Source organism: Pseudophryne corroboree, chromosome 5 (genome assembly GCF_028390025.1).
Source record: "Pseudophryne corroboree isolate aPseCor3 chromosome 5, aPseCor3.hap2, whole genome shotgun sequence".
Classification (NCBI taxonomy): Eukaryota; Metazoa; Chordata; class Amphibia; order Anura; family Myobatrachidae; genus Pseudophryne; species Pseudophryne corroboree.
The window spans coordinates 677342264-677363538 of record NC_086448.1 but is presented as its reverse complement, the minus strand read 5'-3'; the positions used below and the strand labels follow the sequence as shown (position 1 = coordinate 677363538).

General features: G+C 43.0%; 1 protein-coding gene across 2 annotated transcripts in view; it reads right to left on the bottom strand.

The window, feature by feature from the left end:
- Positions 1 to 21275, bottom strand: part of FAM110B (family with sequence similarity 110 member B) — a 248462-nt gene that overhangs the window by 125564 nt on the left and 101623 nt on the right. Inside the window, exon 1 of one of the 2 annotated variants that reach the window (XM_063923756.1) lies at positions 20301 to 20423. The exons of the other annotated variant lie outside the window; for it this stretch is intronic. The gene's annotated coding sequence lies outside the window, so the exon portion shown is untranslated. Of the gene's footprint in view, positions 1 to 20300; positions 20424 to 21275 lie in introns of those variants that run through there. 2 annotated transcript variants of the gene reach the window in all.

The window sequence follows — 21275 nt, the reverse complement described above, 5'->3', positions numbered from 1 at the left end:
CCATTAAGGTACTGGACAGAGGAAGGACTCCCGTTATTTACATACAAGGGATGTATAATATGTAATTTTTCTTATCATGTACTATTGGGCGCTCATACAGGTGCTAGTAACCGATCAATTTTGGGTTAAATATTTGTATTGGGTGTGGTGACACCCTCAGGGGAATGGTCTTGTTAAAGCTGCCTTGCGCACATTTCGAATAGCCAAGTCACTTTCTTTGTGAAAATGCTATCCAAATGAATCCAGTAGTTTTTTCGTGATGCCGGAAGAAAGAGACAAACAAAAATTCAGTCTTTTTCGTCTCCATAGTTCATAAACAGTTCCTAGAAGGCTATGTCTCAAAAAAAACTTGCTATGTACAGACGGGATGCGGTCAACATCCCGCCAGACGGAATCCCGGTGGTCAAAATACCGACGCCGGAATCCCGACCGGCACAATCCCGACATATTCTCCCTCCGTGGGTGTCCACGACACCCATAGAGGGAGAATATAATAGTGTGCCGAGCGTAGCGAGCCCGCAAGGGGCTGCGTTCCGCTCGCCACCCCTGTCAGGATTGTGTGGTCGGAATTCCGGCGTTGGTATTTCGACCGCCGGGATCCCGTCCAGCGGGATTACGTACTGATCCCGTACAGACACAGGGTCTTATTCAGAGGTGGACGCTAATGCTGTGAAAATTCAGAATGGCCAATTTTGTCCATCTGCGCATGCACATCGTTTGCAGTACGTGGGTATTCACATTGCAATTGCATACAGTAATTTGATTGACAGGGGGCGGGCATTCAGGGGCAACGAGGGGTTATTGGGGCAGGGTGAGTGGAGCTGGAAACGCAGGTGTGTCACAGCCATTTTTGGGGTGGCTAGATGACATTTCCTGTGATCGGAAACATGGTGGAGGTGCCCCTACATACGCAGCTTGCTGCGTATACAGAGGGTCGTCCTCTGTCTGGGCTCCTGCGATGTGACCGCAATGTTATTGCGATTGCAACGCAGAGTGGCCTTGCCCTGTGCTGGGCGGCCCCCAGCATGTGATTTGATCCTAAATTAGAAAAAACTGCTAAATCTTGTATACCTTCCATCTCCTCTATTTACTGAATTATCGCTACGAACATACAATTAACCAATCACGCATTATAGTTTTCTCTACATTCTTACATATGATTATAAACCACTACATATCTATGCAATAAATCACATTATTCAAACCATTATTTGTATCAACTTAAGTCCGATTCAATGTGAATGACTCATTTTTGGCTTTAGGTGTTAAGCGGGGTACACACGGAGAGAGGAGTACTGAGCTGGGGGGGGGGGGTGCTCACTTCACCCAGCGGTGAGGTGAGCGATCTAACTAGATTGTGCCTTTATGCAGGCCAATCTAGAGTCATCAATAGCGACGCGCGGGGCGGCGCATTGCTATCGCTATGGTGCATACACACGGAGAGATGTGTGCTTCTTAAGTAATCTAGTCAGATGGCTTAGAAATGAAGCATACATCTCTCCGTGTGTACCCCCCTTTATAGCATATAAGCAGTATTTGTTCCATCTTATTTCATAAGCCTTTATCAGAAGGAGTACATAGCAAAAGTGTTGGCGCTCGCCTTTAAGCCTAGTCACTGAATTCATAGAGACTGATGTGCAGCTATTGACTGTCTATAAATCGCGTCAGTGCACAAGCTTTCAGACCTGACACTCCTCTAGGTTATTTACAAATGAAGAGTGTGCACTATGCAGATACACTGAACACGGAGGTACCTTACCAGTTCATTGTTACACTTTAATGTGCAGCAAAACAATTAACTGAATATTTGATTTTTATTCAAAATTAAAAACAAAAACTTACATTACTGATAAATCTTCCACATTCTGACCTTCCCAGCCTGTGTTTATAGGCTGGTCCTCCTCATCTCCTGGAGGGAAGGTCTATAAAGCGGAAATATACTATAATGGCATAAGTATTACAGTCACTTGTAATATACAAGCTTGGCTATCTTACATTCTTTTATTCTTTAAGAACAGATCATAAACCATCAAGGCGCATATGCAGCTATTTCTATATTGACGTATTGCCCCATATGTCGTTAACTTCAATATGTGGCAGGGCATATTATTCTACTACTGCATTAATGGTGCTAGTCTAAATCATAAAAACAGAACTTCAATGTCACATATATTACTAAACTATAGTAAAAGCTCTGGCATGAAGAAGATGCAACATTATAGTATATTCTATCCCTCAAACTGAATAAAAAAAGCACTGTAGTCACAAGGCGTTATCTTGTATATAAAGTCATTTTGAGTCTAAGAAACAAATTAGGTTGTCATTTTATGTGATAAATCATTTACCGACCTACTACAGTAATTCACTAGGGGCGGAAAAAGAAAGTCATATGACTTATTATAAAAGCTTCTTTCACCTCAACTCAAATAATATAAGAATTGCCAGAATTAATTGGACAACATATAGATTCTGACGGAACAGGGGAAGGTTACCTTAACTGTCCAATCTAACCTACAGTAAATTCACTAAAACAATAAATAATGTACTATATAAACTAGCCATGAATGTGATTTGTTGGCAGTCAAGAGACTCACAAAGGCAAGGTTAGGTCATTCATCCAGTCAACACCAAAAAGCAAGATTGACATATGAATTGCATACATATGGCACCAATGTTTAGGACATAGTAATCTTTAAGCAATAAGAAAACTAACTTAAAAAAAAAAAAAAAAAAAGTAGGTCGTTACTAGAATAATTAATAACTCATATTAAATATTGCAGGGAAATGCACTGCATTCTCTGTGAAAGCTTTTAAAGTTTACTATTCTATATATGGGGTGAAATATTCAAGACAGCCTGTTACTGTATCTGCAAAATACAGTAGTTTCCCCAGATAAGAAACAAAGAAAGCGCCAAACAAAAAGTAACACTTTGCACCTGTCTACTGCAGCAGAGCGCTGGTGTGAGCAGACATCTCCCTGGTGTGTACACAGCCTTAGGAGTATTTGTTTCACAGAAAATTGTAAAAAAAAATATATTTTTTTAAAGGTTTTTACCATAGTATATCTGCAGCTCTAACATGCACAGCTGTGCGTTCCAATACTTAAAGCGTTCCTATCTCTAAGCGTTTTGAAAATTAACAGTTAAAAAAACAGTTGAACAAATATTGAACAACATCAAGAAAGATTTCAGGAACACTATGATTACTCACCAAACCTCTGCAATGAAATCACTAGGACCAGGTCTACCAACCCTCTGGCAGAGAACATCAGTAGTGCCTTACAAGCCTACCCCTCAAGGTGAGGAGGGAACACTGGTGGGGGGGTGGGGGTGGTAGGGGGGGTTGGAGAGCACCAAGGTCAGGCCCAGCAGGGTCATTTTCATCGGATTTTTGTGTGCTCACCACATTCTCATACACCCCCCCATCCCCGTACTGCTTCTATTAGACCAGGATAATTTCCCTCCTTCCGTTGTTTACCTGCAAAGGTGATCTCACCATGTGCTTTCTTTAAAAAACAAACAAAAAAAACCACACCACTTTTACTGCATACTTCCACCCCACCGTGTGGTATTCCTGTGAGGTGTACCTCCACTGACTGCACACCCTGCCAGCAGCATCTAACACAGTGCAACCCAAATGGGGGACTCTGATGGTTCCTCTGCGGGCAGGTTGTGCCTCACGTGGACTGTTCATACAGGTTATATCATACGACCACACAAGTGCCCGTTCTCCCATGTATGCATTGGGCCCATGTATGGCTTACCTCCCAGTGTAACCTCCGTAGTGCGCCCAACATGGCTGCCTCATCTGGTACGCTTGTGGATGGGATGAAAATAATGGACCTGATAGTTTTGTTGGTACCCTACTCAGAACGTTAGGATGCTGCAATCACCCCCATTTTGTGTTATCTCTTCTAGGGTTGGACTATTCCACCCAGGGTAATCCTACGCAGTGCGCCCAAGATGGCTGCCACACCTGGTACCCTGTGAGGGTGGAATACACAGCCCATGGAAGTTATTAGCCCAAATGCCTACACCAACCCTGCATTATGATTACTCTATGCATTCTAGGAATTCATTTTTAGGTCTGTGTGTATTGCTGTATTAATCTTCTGTATTATGTGAATGGTTTTGATGCCTGTAAAGCACCTTGAGTCCTGTTTGGAGAAAGAGCGCTATATAAATAAAATTATTATTATTAGAAATAAATAAAACATTTGAAAAACGTCTAACCTAGCTGTCTGGTGGAATGGTAAAAACAGAAGGTAGTCAAGAGCTTACCATGAGACAAGTTTTTTAAAGGTCATTCCACAGGCTATAAAATGAGGAGAAATGTACCAGAGTGTTATTATACATGCAGATTTTTCCAGTTAGAAATGAAGGTGAACAGTTCTAGCTCAATGACTCACACAGAGGCGTTAGCAACACATCTCCACCCCCTCATTCTTCATTGTAAGCGTTGAGCTCATAACATTATTTATGATGAGGTCAGCTGGAAAATGGAATAGAATTATGGTAATTAGCATCATACAAGTAGGAATTACTGATCTGTGATTAAACGACTTAGAAAAAGTAAATTGTCATGTACACTATCTTACTTTCTCCTCTAATAAATGCGCTCACTTAATAAATGTTCAGTGTGAAATTTCAGAACGGTGACTCAAAATATTAGCTGCCTTCCACATTTGGGCGTGAAGCTTGGCCCCCTTGTAGCGCCACCTCAGAATGCTTTGGCACAAGTTGTTACTGGAAGGTTTTTTGCTAGGTTGCTAATGCTTCAAGCGCATTTGAACAACACGCCACAAAACTATATTATAAAATAAGTGGTGAGGAAGGTTATACTTCTTTGCTCAGTCACAATCCAACTCAAGCTTCAATGCGAGAAAAAACCCAACAGCGTGACACACCATAAAAAGTGCTCAAAATAAGTAACAGTCGCTGCTCACACAAGCAATACACATCTTGAAATCAAATTGATTCTCTATGATTTTATTGCGAAGTCTTGAAATAAAATTAAATTCTTTGAACCCTTATATTGGATGGTCATCTTCCTATGTTTTTAGCTCAGTGAAATGGAGCAAGTGTGTCCTCATTAGCGAAAGAGCTCTCATTTTTAAAACGTGGTTCTCTGAGCGCCAGAGAGATGTGTCTAGCTGCTCACGCGAGGCCCGGCCAGCAGGCTTGAACAGAGTTTGGTATATTTAAATGAGGGAAAATTTCCTTTTAATGAATGGACTGAACAGCGCACACTGTGGGACAAGTCAATGTCTGCATCTCTGTACATATGTGGCTACAACTCCCTTCCATGGTGTATATCTGTATGTTCGAATGTGAAAGGCCTGAGGCGCCCACTTTCAGGATCTGTGGATGCTAAAATACTAACTGCTGCACCAGGGACGCTTTAACAGAGGAGGGGGCCATGTGCAGACTCCGGGAGGGCCTCTTCCGCTGCACGGCGCAGTAGTAGTACAGACCAATTTCACTATTGCGCATGCCATTTTGGCTGTGATTTTCACTGCGGCTGCAGTTCTCAACACAGGACTCTGGAAAGGTAATAAAATATGGATGCAGTGTGCGCTGTGTGGGCCCCCCTGGGGCCTGTGTGCACCGCACATGTTGTGCCCACTACAGAAATGCCAGTGTGCTGCATCATCGCAACTTGCAGCAATCCTATGGCAGAAGCAGATTTTCCGTCTGCGTCTGCGTATGGTCTCGTATTTGAGCGATTAAGAATCTCTGCATGCAGACACTTCAATGACACCCCTGCAAAACTCTCATTACATGCCCATAAGACGTACATAAGTCTAATTAGCCACCTCCCAGTCACCACCAAATACATTTTCAATGTAATTCTCCGTGTGTCTAAAATCGCAACACTGTATACACACAATTAGGACGCATGCACAGTAAAAATAGAATCGCACAACAACATCAGACATTCAGCGTGTGACTTAAAATCAGACACTGAATGGAACAAGGCTCCACATTTACCCTGTATCTTTGCTCTGGTCTTCTGGTGAAATGATAACTAAAATGAGGGACTCGTCAAATGTAACATTATTACACTGAAATTAGACTGATTTTTAAGTAATTGCATCATTTAATTATTTTCTATCCTTTGTAACGCGTTACAGATAGCCCATGCTTTTCCTACTTATTTGTCACCCTCTGTACCAAGTCACTTATTTCGTGTAAAGTTTGGAAACTTCTTTATTTATTCTAACAGGCACTTCCTGCTAAACTGAATGTCCCTTTATCTGAACTCACCATGCCTACCAGGATTCCTGGCCCTACCCAGTTTTGGTGAAGCCTGGCCCTTTTTGTACACATGATTGAAACAGCTGGCAGATGGGGCTCTTAGAAAAGCTACTCATCAAGGACGCTTACTTTTATTTTCATCTGGCCAATGCAACCAGTAGCAGCAACACCAGATTCGGGCACCATTGAGAAGACCTCTCTTCCTTCCACACAAAAAACAGATGTCCTGAAAACAGTACTTTGTAACGAGAGAGAGAGAGGGGGGGGGAGGGGGGGGGAGGAGAGAGAGAGAGAGAGAGAGGAGGGGGAGGAGAGAGAGAGGGGAGGGGGGAGGAGAGAGAGAGGGGGGGAGGGGAGAGGAGAGAGAGAGGGGAGAGAGAGAGAGAAAGAGGAGAGAGAGAGAGAGGGGAGGGGGAGGGGGAGGAGAGAGAGAGGGGAGGGGGAGGGGTATGAGAGAGAGGGGGGAGAGAGAGAGGGGAGGGGGGAGGAGAGAGAGGGGAGGGGGGAGGAGAGAGAGAGAGAAGGGGGGAGGAGAGAGAGAGAAGGGGGAGGAGAGAGAGGGGAGGGGGAGGAGAGAGAGGGGGGACAGGAGAGAGAGGAGGGGGGAGGAGAGAGAGGAGGGGGGAGGAGAGAGAGGAGGGAGAGGAGAGAGAGGGGGGGAGAGGAGAGAGAGAGGGGAGAGGAGAGAGAGAGGGGAGAGAGAGAGGAGGGGAGAGGAGAGAGAGAGAGGGGAGAGGAGAGGAGAGAGAGGGGGGAAAGGAGAGAGAGAGAGAGAGAGAGAGAGAGAGAGAGAGAGGGGGGGAGAGGAGAGAGAGAGGGGAGAGGAGAGAGAGAGGGGAGAGAGAGAGGGGAGAGGAGAGAGAGAGGGGAGAGGAGAGAGGGGAGGGGGGAGGAGAGAGAGAGAGGAGAGAGAGAAGGGGGGAGGAGAGAGAGAGAGGAGGGGGAGGAGAGAGAGACACACACACACACACACACACACACACACACGGATATTATGCCCAACCCAGGGAGAGAGAGAGGGAGAAAAAGATAGAGGAAGAGAGAGGGAGGGAGACAGGGAAACTAGGTAAGACATTTAGTTAAGCTTCTGCATAATACAAATAATTTTTTTGCAAAGCATCATCAACATAGCCTGCAGCTCTATACAGTTATATGAGAAAAAAACTGTACTACATGTTTTTTCCCTTTTATAATTTTGAAGAGGTTTCCCCCAAAACCAATGATTTTGCAGCCCATAGTATGCTGCTATTTGGAACAATGTCACCCTGGTACATGAGGGGAGATGCATCAACCTTTCAAAGAGAAACTGTAGAAGTTAGCTAGAAGCCTCTAGGTTTCGATAGACATCCGTTATCTAGCAGTCTATAAAAGGTTTGATGCATCTCCCCCTTGGTGAGTAGATTATAGTCTGTAGGCTTCAGTCACCAGGAACACAAAACGCAGAGACAGACGGCAGATTAAACTAGGATGCAAACTTGAAACAATCACAGACTATAATGGTCTGCTGCCAGTTTGAGATCACTAATGGGCTCTACACACTAGCCATTATCTCGTTCATTAATTAACGAGATAACGTTCATATCGTGCAGTGTGGAGGCACCGGCGATGAACGATGTGCGGCCCCGCGCTCGTTTATCGCTGGTGCCATGTCGGCTGTGCATGCAGGCCAATATGGACGAGATCGTCCATATTTGCCTGCAAGTCTACGGAGCCGGGTGACGGGGGGAGTGAAGAAACTTCACTCCCCCCCGTCACTGCCCCACGCCGCCGGGTCGCCCGTATCGGCGGTCGGGCAGCTCGGCGGCACATCGCCGAGTGTGTAGGGCCTATAAGAAGGTAAACTTGACATCTGCAGCCAATGTCCATGATTGGGGTGTTTCTCAGCAGACTAGCCAGTGTTCACATGTACTTAATGACCATACTTATCCGGGACATATGGTGGGATAATCAGATTGGGCTGTACTACCGTATATAAAGAACCCAGGGGTAGTGTCATGTGGCTGTGTAGAGTGATCATGTACAGAGAGCAACGAACAGTACAAATGACACTGCAGTGTGCAGTCTGGCATGCCGCATTCACTGTATACTCTATGTAAAGTGTGAGCAGCCAATAAGATATGACCTTCTCTCCATCTCAACATGACTAATGCTGCCCATACACCTAAAGATTTTTTGTCAGATCTGGACAGTTGGAATGAAAGCTGGAAATGGATGAGCGTAAATGACAGTTGGCCATTTGCTCCTAAATGCCGTAAAACTGACAAAAACGGACGTGGATTTAACCAATTTGTCTGATTGACCATTTTTGTCTGTTTTCCAGTGTTTGGGAGCAAATGGACAATTGTCATTGGCTGTCATCCATTACCAAATTTTCATTCCGACCAGCCAGATCTGACAATAAATCTGTAGGTGTATGGCCAGCTTTACTTATAACTACATGGGGTCATTCTATACGTGCAGTACAAGGGCTGTATGACAGGCCTATGCAATGGGAGGCATTTGATATGCCGGCTGTTGGGATCCCGGCACTCACCATACCCGTGCCGGAATACCGACAACTATTCTCCCTCTAGGGGTATCCACAACACCCCTGGAGGGAGAATAAATAGCCACCGTTCCTGCAGCATGCGCAGTGAGCCCGCAAGGGGCTCTCTTGCGCTCACCCCGCTGCCTGCATGCAAGGCATCCCAGCGCCGGTATACTGGGCGCCGGGATCCCAAGCACCGACATAACGTAGCAAACCCCTATGCAATATGCTGGACAAGTACAGTATTTACATTTGTGCATCCATTATATAGTAGCAACACAAGTATTTATTTTACTTTTACAATACTACACACACCAATGAGTGACCCACATCCCTTCCACCATGATACATATTTTTAAAATTTGAAGTTGATTCCAAAGCCTACCCTTAATAAAATGCTACGTAGGCAGCAGAAGATGCCTGGCGCGAGTGAACTGACAGGACCAGAGCAACTCCGCTAGTGTCAGGCATCTTTTTTTTTGCAGAAAATGCATCTTAGTCATAACAAGACTGTGCGGATTAATTTGATATATGACACTTATCTTAGTGCGACTGAGTTATTAAGATAGCGGACATATAATGAGCAGATGTAAAAGCTTGCGAGCAGGGCCTTCCTACCTCTATGTCTGTCTGTTATTTACCCAGTTTGTCTTATTACTGTTGATTCCAATTGTAAACTGCAATGGAATGTGCTGCGCTATATAAGAAACTGTAAATAAATAAATAAAATATAGCATGGCTTTGAGCAATGGAAAATTAGAATGCAGCGGTGAAGTAGAACTATAAATATGCGGCTTTAACCAGCGTTTACTTATATAGACGACAGTTCCAATGCTTTAAGCTGCATTTTAACTTTGTCAGTATACTGCCAACATACTGTCGATCTCATGCTTGTCAACAGAATGACTGTAGAACAAGCGTATGTACAGTATTTCTTTCTAAGACTACTGGAGACTACTTATTTTACTTTAGATATTTATCAGCTTCCAGTCTGCACAAAGGGAAGAGCGGGTAACTTCAAATTCTAGATATTAGAGCCCCAAGAAGAACGGAGCAAATCAAAAAAACAAAAAGGATGGGATGTGTTTAATTATTATTTGAGTGCCTTGAAACACAACTTCAACTTCTTAGGTTGTGGTTTTAATTATTTATTTTAAGTCTTATCATCCTGCTGCTGAAAAATCCACCATGACCACCATCCAGAGTTGGGTATCCGGATGTTAGGCCGACAGTTAATAGGTCAACCACTATTGATTGACATGGACAAACTGGCAATGGTCTATGGGGTATATTCAATTGACGTCGAAAGCTGCAGTCTGTCGAAAAGACTGCAGTTTGACTTTTTTTTTTAAGTCGGAAGGGGTTCGAGGAATTTGACTTGTCAAAAAGCACGTGGATCAGCGGAATAGCTGCCGATCCACGTGCTTTTGTCGAAAACAGGGCCAAAACTGGCAAGTTATTGGCCCCCTTTTCGACCATCTCAGTCCGACATAAAAAAATGTCGGACTGAGATATGGGACCCAGAGGAGGAGAGGGGGGGACCCGCGGGCATAGAGGGGAGAGAAGCGCTACAGCACAGCGCTGCAGCAGGAGGTGTCACAGCCGCGCTGCTCACGGCAGCGTCCACCCGGCTCCAGCAAGTGAGGTCACGCTTGCTGGAGCCGGGTGGACACTGCCATGAGGTCGGGAGGCTGTGTGACATCCTCCTGCAGCGCTGCTGTTAGCGCTGATCTCCTACGTCTGCCCGCGGCTCCCCCCCACCCCCTTTTTTAAAAGTCGAATTGAGATGATTGACCAGGGGTTGTCGGATCTATTCCGACAAATGCATGTCGGAATGATCCGACCCTAATTGAATATACCCCTATACAGGAAAATGTGGACTTGAGTTTTTTAGAATTATTTTTTATTTTCAACTTTTTCATACTTTACCATCCATGTGGACTATGATTGGGAACCGTAACCTGGGCCGAGTGCAGTGGTAGCGGAGCGAGCCACCTGGCCAGCCATGCATGGGGACGCGGAGCACTAATTGGGGTTCCTGGTCAGGTTATGGAGAAAACACCGGAAAAAAAACAAACTCATGTTGAACTGTTCAAATATTGACATTCCCCATGTCGACCTTATCCATGTAGATCTATTAACTGTCAATCTTATCCAGAGTTGTACAGACCTGGCTTTATGCAAGGGCCAAGACACTAACCACTGCTCCATCTATTATTTTTAGAGGAATTCAAGTTTTCAGAAACTAGCTTTACCTTGCTTACACCATTAATATTTTATGGATCTTCAGCATGAATCTACCTTTCAAAAACATTAAAAAGAGGCATTCTATACATTGGTTTCCAGAATAAAACCTGCACTTAGTAAAAGAAAAAATGCATTATCATTTTTCTTTTACCATTTAAATAAAATACATCCAATGTGTAGGAATATTAAAAGTACCCAGTGTTTATTAATGATGATGAAGATAAAGGCATTAGAATGTCCATCCCTGAACTCATGTTTTCTCTGGTGTAGGGTTTTCTATTCTGGTGATCACCAGATTGTAATTACTAAGGGCCACCTTGTTTAGAAGACTATGGGGCAGTAGTACTAAGCCTTGGTGAGAGATAAAGTGGATGGAGATAAAGTACCAGCCAGTCGGCTCCTAATTGCCACGTCACAGGCTGTGTTGGAAAAATTACAGTTAAGATTTGTTGATACTTTATTTCTGTCCACTTTATCACTTTTAAGGCTCTGGGCCCAGATTTATCAAGCTTTGGAGAGTGATAAATTGCACAATGATAAAGTACTAGCCAATCAGCTCATAACTGTCATTTTTCAAACACAGCATGTAACTTGGCAGTTAGGAGCTGGTTGGTTGGTACTTTATCACTGTGCAATTTATCACTCTCTAAGGCTTAATAAATCTGGGCCTAGTACATCTGGCCCTATCCACTTTTCAAGGCTTGGTACATAGACACCTTAGGGTTGTTATAGTAAGCAGTGAAAACATTGCCCACGGCAACCAATCAGATTTGAGGTAGCATTCAGGAGTCACTACAGTATTTCAGGTGGCTTAAGAGTGTATTTACCAAGCCTTGGTTGGAGATAAAGGGGTCTATTTACTAAGCCTTGGATGGAGATAAAGTCGCTGGAGATAAAGTACCAGCCAATCGGCTCCTAACTGCCATGCCACAAGCTGTGTTTGAAAAGTGACAGGAGCCGATTGGCTGGTACTTTGAGGCAGATGTATTAAGCCTGGAGAAGTGATAAAGCAGTGATAAGTGCAAGGTGATAACGCACCAGCCAATCAGCTCCTAACTGTAAATTTACATATTGGTGCTGATTGGCTGGTGCGTTATCACCTTGCACTTATCACTGCTTTATCACTTCTCCAGGCTTAATACATCTGCCGCTTTATCTCCAGCGACTTTATCTCCATCCAAGGCTTAGTAAAGAGACCCCTAAGTCAGAGATAAAGTACCGGCCAATCCGCTCCTAACTGACATTTCACAGTCTAGGTATGAAAAATGACAGTTAGGAGCTGGTTGGCTGGTACTTTATCTCAATCCAAGGCTTAGTAAATAGACCCCTTAAAGGCAGGTAAGCAATGTAACAAGGCAATGAGGAAGGCTAGTCAGATGCTTGGTTGCATAGGGAGAGGAATCAGCAGCAGAAAGAAATAATAATGCCACTGTATAGGTCATTGGTACGGCCTCATCTAGAATAATGTGTTCAATTCTGGAGACCATATCTTCAGAAGGATATTAATACATTAGAGATTGTACAAAGAAGGGCAACTAAAACGGTGCATGGTCTACATCACAAAACATACCCAGAAAGACTAAGAAATCTCAATATGTATAGTTTGGAGCAGAGAAAGGGAAAAGGGGGACATGATAAAACCCTTGATATATATGAAAGTTTCTAACAAAGTCCAGGAGGGAAACATTCTTCAAATGAAGAGAAGTATTACAACACAAGGACATGCACTGACACTGGGAGGGAGGTAGGTTCAGGGGAAATTTGTGGAAAAATTACTTCACAGAAAGTTAGTGAGCAAGTGGAACAGCCTCCCATCAGAGGTGGTGGTGGATAAGAAAGTAGAGCAATTTAAACATGCATGGGATAGACATAAGGATATCCTTACAAAGAAATAAGGATCAAATAAGGTCTGAGGTAGAAATATGGTAACAAAAAAAAGGGGGGCAGACTAGATGGTCCAAGTGGTTCTTATCTGCTGTCAAATTCTATGTTTTAATGTTTTATTTATCAAATGTATTATATAAAATGATATATATAAGCTAACTGGTTGATATGGGCAACTTTTCTACTCTATTCAGTGCTTGATACATACACCACTTAAGGGTATATTCAATTAGCCATGGGATTTATCTCACAGCTAATTACAGTGCAAGCTCAATATAATCAGCAGGGATTACCCTGTGCGTTAGTCACAGAGGATGTACTTTTTCTTTCAGCTTCAAGAGGTTTTACGGGAAGAAGGAGTTGAGTCCGCACTAGTATTCACAATGTTTGATTGCCATTATGACTGAACCCAATATCAAACTACATTCATATATCACATGTACAGTAGTATATGATTGGTGGTGCGCCTGTAAATTTTTGTAGATAGAGACTACATAGGAGTGGTGAGAGAGACACAATAGACAATAAAAAGGTCTTCCTGGAGCACTCTTTGAAAAAATGTACATACAAATACAATAAATATACATTCAATGTTATGATGAGAGTGACAATATGTACCTCTTTAAAAAGTAACTTAATATTTGTCCTTTTAAAATAATGTAGGGATACGCAGATCCCAAAAGATATACGTGTGTTGGCATAGACCTTATTATGTGGGTATCAAATCCACAATTCTGGGTTAAAAAGTAGTGGGGTTCACATACCATGTTCTTAAAGTGAACAGTGACAATCTGGACAAAAAATTATATACAGTATGTTAGCTCCTGGCAACCGTTAAAGTAAAAACCTATTTAATGCCAAATAAAGGAGTCCAACATTCATCAGAACGCCGGTCTCCAGTTTTAGTCCTGATACCCTAATTTGCTTACACTACAATATACATCACAATGCCTGTGCGTCAAGCTGAAAACAGATATATACAGCACAAAAGAGATTCAATATTTCACAATTTGATGTTATTCAGAAGCAATAATATAACACAAATAAAGTCTCCATTGAAAAATGGAGCAAGCAAATGTGTTGAAAGAAGAGTTATCCTTTACATGTTAGAAGTCCATGTGTCGCCTGATTGTTCTTGAAGGAAGAAAAGATGGTGAATCTGCTGTCAACATAAAGGTGGGTATACACACGGAGAGATCCGTGCTTAAATTCTAAGCAATCTGACTAGATTGCTCAGAAGTATACCCCACAGCAATAACGATGCGCGGCCCGCGCGTTGCTATCGCTGGTTCTAGATTGTGCCTGCATGCAGGCACAACCTAGCAGGTCGCACATTTCACAGCTGGGTTAAATGAGCGCCCCCCCCCCCCATCGCATTGAGCAGGAAAGAGATGTGTGCTGATCGGTCTGTGCTAGATCGCTCAGCACACATCTCTCCCCGTGTGTACGGTGCTTTATGCCTTGAGGGTTTATCTTGCTACCAATGTCTACAACACCTTGTATGCCCAGAAGCTCCACCACCTGGTACTGCCAGGGCTAACACTATAGCTCCCAAGATCGGATGAGATTGGGCTTTTTCAGTGTGGTGTGGTTCTAGATAAAATCTCCGTACCTCCCCTGGAATCGTTGAGAGTTCACAAGTGAAATATTAGTGGTGAAAAATCAAGCGGGGTATAACAAATTATTATACTTTGCTGAGTGATTGAGAAAATAAGGGGTGAAAGTAAATGGGATCTGCTTTCAGTGTTAAGGGGGGTACACACGGAGAGATCTGTATTTAATTTCTAAACAATCTGACTAGATTGCTTAGAAATTAAGTACGGATCTCTCTGTGTGTATGCCCCACAGCGATGTGCGGCCCCGTGTGTCGATATCACCGGTACTGAGGATGAGTTCGACTAGTCCTTAGCATTGGCCTTTTGTATTGATTATATGATACCATACCCATACACAGGGGCGGATTGGGAACAAAAAGCGGCCCTGGAAAAATTTGTACTAGTGGCCCTACATGGGCAGCACCAGAGGTGTAAGGTCTAGCCATGGGCAATGGCAGCAGCACCCTCCCCCAAGACTTTCCAGATAGTGGGCATGTCCAGCATCAAGGGGGAAGTTAAAAAGAAATAAAATTAAATATTATGAGCACATTATATGATACACCTTCAGAATTTAGGAAACTATATCATTCTTTAGAAAGATATATTTTCTTGCTTATAACACCAACCGTATCCCAATCACTATTCACTCAATCTTATATGTCAGCCAAGCAGGCAGACAGAGCATACACTAGATCATCTGCAATCACAGGCTAAGTGGCAGTAATTTTCATATATGCAAATTATTTTGCATCTTATTCATTATGTCTATAAAAAGGACCACATGTCCTCAAATAAAACAGGCCCCACGGGTGCGTCGGCCCACGGGAATCTTCCCTGTAAACCCTATGGCCAATCCTAGTGATGAGCAAGAGAAATGAAGTACCCAACAGTGCGCAAAGGCAGCTAGTAATGCAGTGCACCACAGGAGGCTTTTCCCACCTCCCACATAGAATGCAAGTAAAAATTTTGATACGTGGAATACCGCTCAACCAGCGCCTTACTAAACGTAAACAGCTTTTTGTTCAGCTTATTAGAATCCGTGCACCTCCTTCAACATTTCCGCGTATAGGGAGGCTTTCAGACCTCGATCATGCAGTCAATACCGGAAAAAGAAATTAGTGCATAATAGTGTGATACTGTTTAAAAATTTAATAACATGACACACGAGACATAAAACTAATGAAACAAATTAAGGACACATAACCACACAAATGTGGTAAAAACATGAACTGCTGGGGCTGACACCCTGGGCATCGACAGAAGTTTTGGCTAATTACCAGCTCATTGAAGAAAACAAGCTCATATAGATGTTAGTAAATGTGAGTCCAAACAGGGTATATCACCAGGCTGCAGCACCGGGATTCCTCAGTGACAGGATTCTCACGTCAGCCGGGTCAGTCTCCACTCCTTGTCGTCCGCATCAGGGGTCAGTCCCGAATAGAGCACCCACGCGTTACGACCCTTCACGGGTCTTTCTCAAGGTCAGCTCAAATGTGAATGTCTCTCAAGGCTATCCATCCGGTTTAAAAATCCCACACTCAAATCCTATTGGTCCCAGCACAGCTGATCCCTATACATACTTCAACTATGAGTCCTTGGATACATGTGCTAGGACTTCCTCTCATTATCCTACAGAGTCCCTAGCAACCCCAATCACGTTCTGTATTCCGGGTGACATGGCCTTCCGGTTCCGCCTCCCCACAATCACGTGCAGTGACGTGCACTCGCATACATCATGCGTTCCACCGGCCTTATGCGCTTCAGCTATATCCACTCTGAGGATCTCGTCACATGATGTCATTACAGCTGTGCATCGGAACCTCCTCCTGGGTTGCCGATAACGCGACTTTTCACTTTCCCAGGTCACATAGCGGCCGGTTAACCAAAGATATACTTGCGTCACCCGTTGTCATGGTGACGCTTCGTGATCTCTCAGAACGGGATGTGCTATCGTGCAGGGATAATGCTGGCATCTCAGAGGTCTACAAGAATTCATCCTAGAAGGAGTAGCCTTCATACTTAATAATAACTACTTTTCATTTGAAAATGATTTCTATCTGCAGAAGGTCGGGACCGCGATGGGTACCAGGTTCGCCCCAAGCTATGCCAATATGTTTATGGGGAGTTGGGAGGTAGAACATATTTGGAGTGACCATCAGTTTGGGGCGAGCCTGTTATCGTGGTCCCGATACATAGACGATGTCCTTTTCCTTTGGAAAGGAGATGAGAGCTCTCTAAAAGAGTTCTGCGTGTATCTGAATGATTCATTAAACATTGAGTTTAATTTCATCAGTAGTAAAGAATCCATTAACTTTCTGGACATTACGATTTATATAGAAGAAGGTTCCATTCAGACAAAGACCTACACCAAACCCACCGATTCTCTTGGTTACATCAATGCCACAAGTTGTCATCACCCTAATTGGCTCCAGACCATTCCACTGGGACAACTTGAGAGGGTAAAAAGGAATTGTTCTAAAAAAGCTGTATACCAGGACCAGGTTAAAGAGATGCAATCTAAATTTGTTTCATGTGGTTATAAAGAAAGTATTGTTAATAGAGCAGCAGAGGACACAGATAAGATCAAGAGAAAGTCCCTTATAGAGAGTAAGAAGAAAGGAGACCAGGTGGGGGAAGCAGAATAATTTTGAATGGGCCTTTGTGATCACTTTTTGTGGCCAGTTTAAGTCAATAGAAAAGATTTTTACCAAACATTGGGGGGTGTTACAAAAAGACCCTGTTTTGGGACAATGCCTCCCAGCTAAGCCTAAGTGTATTTACAGGAAAGCCCCCAATTTAGGTAACTGCCTTGTGCGCAGTGCCATGCCCCCGACTATACCAGTGGGAATTACATCTAAGGGGTACTACAGGTGCATGAATTGCATAGCATGTAGAGAGATCAAAATGGAAAATCAAAGTAAAACTAGTGAGATCATCATTAATGGAAAAAAACTGACCATCAGGGATTTTATAACATGCAACACCAAAAGTGTTGTATATATGTTATAGAATGCGACTGTGGTCTTTTTTACACAGGGAGAACCTCAAGAGCCCTTAAAGTGCAGTTGGGAGAGCATTTAAGGAACATTAAGAAGGGCCTTGAGGCCCATGCCCTTTCAGATCATTTAAAAAAACAACATGGATGTTCCACGGCCGCCATCAGACGGTTTGTGTGTGTAAAATGGGTAAGAGGACATTGGAGAAGGCGGGATCTTCCGAATCAATTGGCTAAAGCAGAAATGAGGGCCATTTATGAGTGGGGGACCCTCCAACCAAAAGGTCTCAATTTAGAATTTGAGGTGAAGTGGTTCCTATAGACTTTGTCGTAGCCCCAACAATTTTCAAATATATGAGTGTGCATATATTACATGTTTTTTAATGTGGATATACGTTGTATGTTCCTGAATGGGTATTAACTGTTTGATTCATTAGGATTAACTGGAAAATACAATGACCATGGATAAGAGATGCCAGCATTATCCCTGCACGATAGCACATCCCGTTCTGAGAGATCACGAAGCGTCACCATGACAACGGATGACGCAAGTATATCTTTGGTTAACCGGCCGCTATGTGACCTGGGAAAGTGAAAAGTCGCGTGATCGGCAACCCAGGAGGAGGTTTCGATGCACAGCTGTAATAACATCATGTGACGAGATCCTCAGAGTGGATATAGCTGAAGCGCATAAGGCCGGTGGAACGCATGACGTATGCGAGTGCACGTCATTGCACGTGATTGTGGGGAGGCGGAACCGGAAGGCCGTGTCACGCGGGATACAGAACGTGATTGGGGTTGCTAGGGACTCTGTAGGATAATGAGAGGAAGTCCTAGCACTTGTTTCCACGGACTCATAGTTGAAGTATGTATAGGGATCAGCTGTGCTGGGACCAATAGGATTTGAGTGTGGGATTTTTAAACCGGATGGATAGCCTTGAAAGACATTCACATTTGAGCTGACCTTGAGAAAGACCCGTGGAGGGTCGTAACGCGTGGGTGCTCTATTCGGGACTGACCCCTGATGTGGACGACGAGGAGTGGAGACTGACCCGGCTGACGTGAGAATCCGGTCACTGAGGAATCCCGGTGCTGCAGCCTGGTGATATACCCTGTTTGGACTCACATTTACTAACATCTATATGAGCTTGTTTTCTTCAATGAGCCGGTAATTAGCCAAAACTTCTGTCGATGCCCAGGGTGTCAGCCCCAGCAGTTCATGTTTTTACCACATTTGTGTGGTTATGTGTCCTTAATTTGTTTCATTAGTTTTATGTCTCGTGTGTCATGTTATTACATTTTTAAACAGTATCACACTATTATGCACTAAATTCTTTTTCCGGTATTGACTGCGTGATCGAGGTCTGAAAGCCTCCCCATATGCGGAAATGTTGAAGGAGGTGCACGGATTCTAATAAGCTGAACAAAAAGCTGTTTACGTTTAGTAAGGCGCTGGTTGAGCGGTATTCCACCTATGGCCAATCCGCCTCTGCCCATACATACATACATACATACATACATACATACATACATAGAATCAATGCCCCATTGTTCTGGTAGCCCAAGTGTTAATTGCTCCTTAAGCTATGGCCCAAGGTGTTGGTATGCACTTATCATGGCACCTCACCTAGGAGTGTACCTATATTCTGTAAACACCCCCCACCAAGAAAAAAAAAAAGTTAGATCTGAATATAGTTCATGACAATTTATAGTGCAAAGCATTGTATTTAGCAAGCCATGGTACAACAGTCTCCCAGTCTACTTCCAATCATAGAAGTAAATAAAAGCTTGTATTACCTTAAAAAAAGCTGTTGTCATGTCTACACAAGTAAAACTATGTATAGAGACTTAAAGTAGTGCTAGGTAAGAACATGCCATGCCCACACAAACAATACAGCCATTAAGCATTTCATTTTTATCTAGACAAAGCCGCCAAACATATGGTGGCCAGGAGCCAGCAGTATGACCTAGTGACTTAACAGATAATACGGACAGCCTTTATTTAGTTTACGCAGGAAAAAGGTATTCAGCAAGTTAAGTCTACTTATAAAAAAATAAATATACAATAAAAAAAGGGTTATGTTTTAAAAGGAGTTGCTGAATCAATAAGCATGCATTAGCTGAATGACATCCTTTTTTGGGAGAGGCTTCCTACTGACTGCGGTTTGTATAATGGGGAATTTATTCACACTTTAGACATGTCTATTTCAGTAATTACAATTAAATACTTCTACCGCACAAATCACCATCATTACATTGTGTAACTAACCTGCAATAAAATATACACACGTACATTAAAATAATTATATTGTATATGGGCAAATAAACAGTACAATGTAAACTTGATACATACAATTCATAAATATATATATATATATATATATATATATATATATATATACACACATATATATATATATATATATATATATATATATATATATATATATATATATATACACACACACACACACACACACACACACACACACATATACATGATATAAAAAAAGAACTGCATTCGCTTGTGTGGACAACATTAACCCATAACATATATGCTATTACAAGGCAGAAGTCACATGTAATAAAAAGGTATCTTATTGTAAGCACAAGAAGTAAACAAACAAAAAGAAAAAAACACACAAACTGGTAAAAATAAGTTACTGTGCTGGAAACAAGCTTCATCTTACTTCCTCTGCTATTATTATCAGAGTACAATATAAATCAAATTAGTAACACAGCACATTAAACAGACTGCATGATTAAGACAATTCAATTAAAGCTTGCCTATATACCAGGACAAATAATAGAAAGGGCAGATGGCACCCTCCTTTTTGACCTCTACTTGCTGTCAAGTGCCCCGAACTGGTACCATCTTGCAAGGTAAAGTGAGGTCTCTCAGCGGAGGGTCTCTCTGCTATAAGCACTAGCAGAGCATGCAATTCCTCTGTGTCTATAATGCAGCATGAACAGATTACAGGGAAAACCTATGGGAGGAAGTAAGTAGCAACATAAGCAGCCAATAGGAGAGAGATCCAGGCAGAATGTAGCACATGCTCACAGAGACTCTGGTACTGTCACCAGCGATTAGAAGGCTGCTAATCTAATTATAGCCATTTGCTAGAAACTGTACTGCTGTACTACTTAAGCCCATGAGCAAATTACATTTTAATAAGTAAAACCTTTTTCAAATAATGTAACGATTCCTGTTTGCTATTAAGCTCAGCCTTCAGTCAATGTATTTTCTTCTGGTGTTCTAAACCATGGCCCTCATTCCGAGTTGTTCGCTCGGTATTTTTCATCGCATCGCAGTGAAAATCCGCGTAGTACGCATGCGCAATGTTCGCACTGCGACTGCGCCAAGTAACTTTACTATGAAGAAAGTATTTTTACTCACGGCTTTTTCTTCGCTCCGGCGATCGTAATGTGATTGACAGGAAATGGGTGTTACTGGGCGGAAACACGGCGTTTCAGGGGCGTGTGGCTGAAAACGCTACCGTTTCCGGAAAAAACGCAGGAGTGGCCGGGGAAACGGTGGGAGTGCCTGGGCGAACGCTGGGTGTGTTTGTGACGTCAACCAGGAACGACAAGCACTGAACTGATCGCACAGGCAGAGTAAGTCTGGAGCTACTCTGAAACTGCTAAGTAGTTAGTAATCGCAATATTGCGAATACATCGGTCGCAATTTTAAGAAGCTAAGATTCACTCCCAGTAGGCGGCGGCTTAGCGTGTGTAACTCTGCTAAATTCGCCTTGCGACCGATCAACTCG